Consider the following 6,000-nt stretch of genomic DNA (forward strand, 5'->3'; position numbering starts at 1 on the left):
TTTTATATCGTAATCAACAAATGTTTCTACTTTGACTAACCACATCTATGGTAGATGTAGACATAGTGTACAAATTTAAGATGAGTGAGATTTTTGGATAGCAGGAAATATGATATTGTATGAATAAAGAAAATAGTATATTTACGGGTATTATACAAATTTCTACCTTATCTCTGATCAATAGGCTAAGAATAAGCTCTAAACAATACAAACTATTTTAATTTCAAATCGTGTGGTTAGCTCTTACTTGAGAACGTCTTCATCGATGACTATTTTTTAATTGATGACCATTCCTATTTCCCATGAATAAGTCACGTGAAAATTAGAGCATGCATAATCATTTTGATATTCCAATGATATTTATGTTTTATTCAAAACCCATTACTAATTCTTAGTGAAGCTAAATGTTTTCTCTTCTTCATTCTAATGGATATCTAGTTTATATCTGTATGCTTTCATGTTAGAACAGGGGCCAGTCTTTCAAATTCCAAAGAATTCGTATCACTGAAGGATATAGGTGATACCTTTCGATAATTCAGCTACCTTTAATGTCTTCATAGAAGTTGACATTGATTAGAAACATAATAAAGTTAGTTTTTAAAACTGTCTAAGAATAAAAGAAAAGTTTTCTCTTGGCAATATAGACAAGATATTAAAAATAAAGTTTTCTATCTAGGTGGAGACGCATTTCGATAAAGGTATCATTACAAGGGTAGTCAATGAACATCTAGGGGTTACTTTGTAATAATATATAGGAGTGTCCTTTCCAGGTCTGTATTAATCAACCATTGTCAATACTAAGTCGTCATCGAAAACTTAACAAAAATACGATTGAAATGTGAAGGTTATTGCTAACCATTTTCATTTTCTTGATATTTGAATAGTATGCCAAGACCAGTAAACAATATTTGCGCAACAAGTTTTATGATACTGGGTTTTGCGCAATCATAGACCTTTGCAAATTCCCTTTTATCACCTTTCTCATACCCTTTCATTCCATCCTCGATTCTGTGTAGTTGAGAACTCCCATTTTCAATGTTTTGTGGTATTAAAATAAAAGGCGTCTCTGATGAGTTATGTGAATGAAACAGGAGCGTATTGAGGATACTTGTTCTCGTGCGTGTGCTTGCGTCCACGAATCTAAAAGCATACGCACGTCTGGTATTAGCATAACAACGTCTACGTCACAAGCCAAGATGATATGTCGACTCGCTATTAATAGAGTGTTGCACACGGCACACTATTCTGGTGAGCTGAGGGCTGCCTAGTACATGTAGTATCACCAACTCTCATCAACTACGCACGCAGATGCTTCATGACGTCATCGGATCAATAAGCACGCAGGAGAAGCACACTCGGAGAGCACACTCGCCACACAAAAACATAACAGGGGCACTGGCAGGGGTCTTCTGGTTCTTCTTTTATTTTTTATCAATTTTGAATGCAATAAGAAGAATAAAACTGTAACAACTTGCAATGATATAGTGTTTTTAAATAAAGATATTTCACCAGGTCTCTCGAAAGAAATATTTGATAAACAGTTTTATCTGCGATATATCAGGTGACCTATAGAATACTAAAAAATGTAAGTTATGAAGCAAAAACTCTTTATAGAAAAGAAAATTATCCTACATATTACCTACGAATATCAGTTTAGAAAGAGGCGAGTACCGTATTTCTTTACGTCAGAGAAAGTACATCTTTGCCTTGACAAGCTGATATTTTTCAAGATACTAACCAAAGTAAATATACGCAAACTATAAAAGTTAAGGAACATAAAGTCTTCGATGCAAGTTATTCAATGATCTAATACTCTCTCTCTCTCTCTGGTGCTGAAACCATGTCTCAGCTTTTAGTATATTTAATTCAGAGAAGCACCTTTTTTTGTTGCTGTAATAGCTGATTAATTTATTTTATTCGCCATGAGCGATTGTAGGGCGTTGATCGTAAAGTACTATTTATTGCATTCAGACGAAAAATGAAAAAAAAAAGTATACTCACATAAGTTCTAAATCGATCGTTTGCAGCTTCGATAATGATTGACCATTAGGTTTAAGATAAATGACACTGTAAAAGTCAATAAATTATCCATCAAACAAAGCCCAGTTTGTGTGTTCATGGCAGTAGGAGAAAAAATGTTACAAAGAGAAAAAGTATTTGTAAGAGAAAAAGTATTTATCTTAATGAGCACCAGTTAAAACCTCAAACTTTGAAATACAGACATATCTAATTTATAAGGCGTTGGGACAGTTATTATCAACAGACTAAGAACTCGTCCATTGGCATTATAACTATAATAGCAATACTGGCTCAACATCCATTCAAAATCAAGGTCACCACGGTAGTAACCTTAATGGAAAAGTACACTCTAAAAAATATTTGGTAAAAATGTTCCATGAGGGTAATTAAGTGTCCAACCAACAGTGGGGATTTTGGGGGGCATTTTTATTTAATTGTGTGATGAAAATTTTGCCCGTTCTAAGGTAATTGCTGCTTATTTTTTTTACCTTACTGGATAATATGTTTCCTGCATTGGGTAATATACTGCCCCAAAGTGGTTGGAAACATAATTGCCCTCGTGGTGGTGAAAATTTTACCCAATATTTCCTTTTACAGTGTATAGCTCAATCGTCTTTATGAAAAGGGCCCCTGATGTAATACTGAATATACAATAAGTGAAACAAATTTGAGTGTACAGAATCAGGAAATAACATCCAAAATTCCCAAACGACACATATCTTTTATGGATATTTTAAATAAAAAATGGGAAATATATACATCAGAGCACATTGATTCAAGTGAAGAGATACGAGGTTAAGTAGTTTCATGAACGAATTTGTTTTGATTTAATCAGTAAACCAATTAGTCACAAACGTAACACTGACTCACTAAAGCCGAAACATGATGGAATCAAGGGAAAAGTAACGACTTCTTATCGTGCTTATGAAGGATTAAGGTATTTCTCTCAAGGAAAGCTCGTCTTTGTATGATTTCATAATTTAAGAATTTGAGCGAAGAGCAAATCCCTCGACCCTGTTTTCCCCGGAACTTTCCACGATCCTGTATCGTGGTTTTGTTTCGGTGTGATAGGGGGCAAAAGTGACACCGAGGGCATCATGGTGGTTCATTATTAATTTTTAGGCATGTTGGAAAGGTTCCGGGGCGAGAAATTGATAAGTTCCCTCCGGGAGCTAAATGGGTAACTGGTCCTGCTATTTTAAGGGCCAGTCTGCCGGAGGTTAAAGTGAAGACAACCTGTTCCTACACGATGGAAAAGATATGAGGGCTAACTTTGGAACAAAGCGGAACCTACAAGTTCCACCACGTGACCTCATAGAGTCTCGTGACGTCATCATGCTGTGACTGAGTAATGTAGGATAGACCGGAGGAAGTTTTGATCCACAGAGTCATGAACTTAGTTCACTTTATCAACCAATCATATCGCGGATGCCAGAGCAGTACTCGTCTCCTTGCGATTGTACACGTAATTATGGGAGAGAAGGGAGTACTATTTTAAAACTTTGTTTTTCTTCCTCGATCTTTCTACTCCTGGTCCCCTGCTGTATTGTATCAATCTCCTTTCAATGTTGTATCTTCGTTTAGGCGGATAAGAGATAGGACGGGAAAGCAGTTACAGTGATGACGTACTCGGGACTTGCTGTAAACCGCTTCGAGACTTGCACAAACTTCCACTCTGTCTTGCGCGTGATTTCCGACCTCCACCTTACCCCTCTCTCCCCCCGGAACTTTATCAAGTTATAGAGGCGGGGATATACCCGTATATATTTAGCGGGACTTCACATGAACGAGCCTCAATTACTTGGGATTACTTCGTTGTTTAATACCATCCCATTTGGGGGCGCAAATGTTGGACGTAGTTTAGTGATTAACATTGATGTCAAGCTGCTTCCATGTACTGTCAACGTTCGGATAATGGATACAATCCTCAGTTGGAACTATCTTACATGGCATACTTAGCCTGGTCAACTGCCCTCGACAATTATGACTGGTATGATCTGTCAATCTTCGAAGATCCGTATTACGCAACAGGTGGGCTTAGCCGAAGAGTTGCTTTCATCCTGCATTGACATCAAATATCAAATCTGCTGAATTATGAATTTTATTCATTGCGGTTACGCTTATTCTTATTTGCTTTTATACGCATGTCCATATGCAGATTAATTCAATAACATTCGTAGTGCTTTAAGATGAATAATTTTCACATGCATCATTTGCTTCTTTCAAAAAAGTACTTTTAATAACTTCAATAGTTAGAATTAATTTCGCATGTTTATTTACAAATATAGATCTTCTGTTGTTAACTTATACTAGTTTTTTTCTTTCAGATCACTTTCGATTTGAGGAAAAATTGTATCTTATTTTTGTTTAATTTTGTTGAATATAGCCAACAGGGCCATTCTATATACATTGTGTTACTTTCGTGGACCTCTCTTCCTTCCCTAATGTCTCTTTTCGTGTCACCGGGCCCCATCGCACTATAAATCTACAGTTATTTTGTCATAATGTTGCTACAAAACTTAAGGTGGCTTAATGTGTAAATGAAGATCTGCCGTGGTTAACTTGAAATGTAGTAAGAAACGATTAGGCAACCTGTCTCTTTATGTACAACCTACTTCAGAGTGTAAATCATATTCACATCTCTGTATAATGACCAACTTGAGAATCGTTTCAGTTAGGACTTATATGGGGAAAACAATTAAGCTTAATGATCGTAATGATAATGATGATAATAAAACTAATGATGATGATAATAAGAACAAAAACAATATGGATAGTAATTTTTAAACTATAATATTAATTAGTATTTAATGATAACTATAATTATAGTAATAACAGTAGTTACATAGAATGAAAACTGCAAATATGAAGGCAGATATTTTCTCAATTGAAGCAAGTTCTAATACGAGGAAGACATCATATGATGTTAACTCTGTTTTTACGCGCAAATTTTAAAGCGCGTGTTAAATTAAAAAAATATATACTATAGCTCCGTCTCAGATTTCTGATCTGTCTTCAAATCGGCCAAAACTTTTTGAAATGCTATTACACATTAACTATTGTTTTAACTATGCGGGTAATCTTCCTGAGGATTATTGCCGAAGAAGTAATTGCCAAGACATGAGATTGTTAAAACTTTTGATAATATAAAATATTTTGATCTGAAAACAATAGCACTACACACATTATTCGAAACGTCACACTCCGATTCCTTAAAAAAGCCTTTAAAATGGGCATGAGTTGTCACTATTGATTCAAAGTTGCGATAATAATATGTATCCTCAAACATTCCCATAAATTGTTCCTAAACCTCATACAAAATGACATTAATAACCGCTGACCCCAAGCGAAATCTTTGTAGTTGAAAGCAAATCTAAAATTGAGAAAGAAGTTGAAGGTTCAAAACCTCTTGCGGGTAATGAATTTAAAATATAACAGAATCAACTCATCATTGACAATATACGAAATTAACCAAGACTTCGAAAATAACACCATATTACAAATAAAATTTAGTATCATCAATAAAAGCACAGTAGAAAAAATATGTTCAGACTAGTGGCAGTCAGAAAGACAGAATTAAGTATATACGAGGATTTTTTCACTTAGAAATCGATAAACCAAGTACGTATCAATTAATGTCTTTTGTAAATGCTCTTGAAATAATTATATTTTTGTTGGTATTTGATTAATCATGTTAACGGCGAAACCATCCATGAATTCATACATTTTGGTACTTGGTTTAGAGCTTAAAACTTTTAGATTTTAAAGAATCATTAACAAATATTATATGGCTTTGATTCACAAGAAGTTTAAATAACTATTCATGGAATACTGCATAATTATTTCTAATATGCCAAGTCCACCTCGACTCAAGTTTTTTTTTTTGAATAAGTACAAAAATCAAACCATTATAACAATGGAAATTTTTGCTAATCAGATGCAAAATAAGAAAGTTATGATATTTTAAAATTCGCTTATATT

Source organism: Lytechinus pictus, chromosome 1, assembly GCF_037042905.1.
Source record: "Lytechinus pictus isolate F3 Inbred chromosome 1, Lp3.0, whole genome shotgun sequence".
Classification (NCBI taxonomy): Eukaryota; Metazoa; Echinodermata; class Echinoidea; order Temnopleuroida; family Toxopneustidae; genus Lytechinus; species Lytechinus pictus.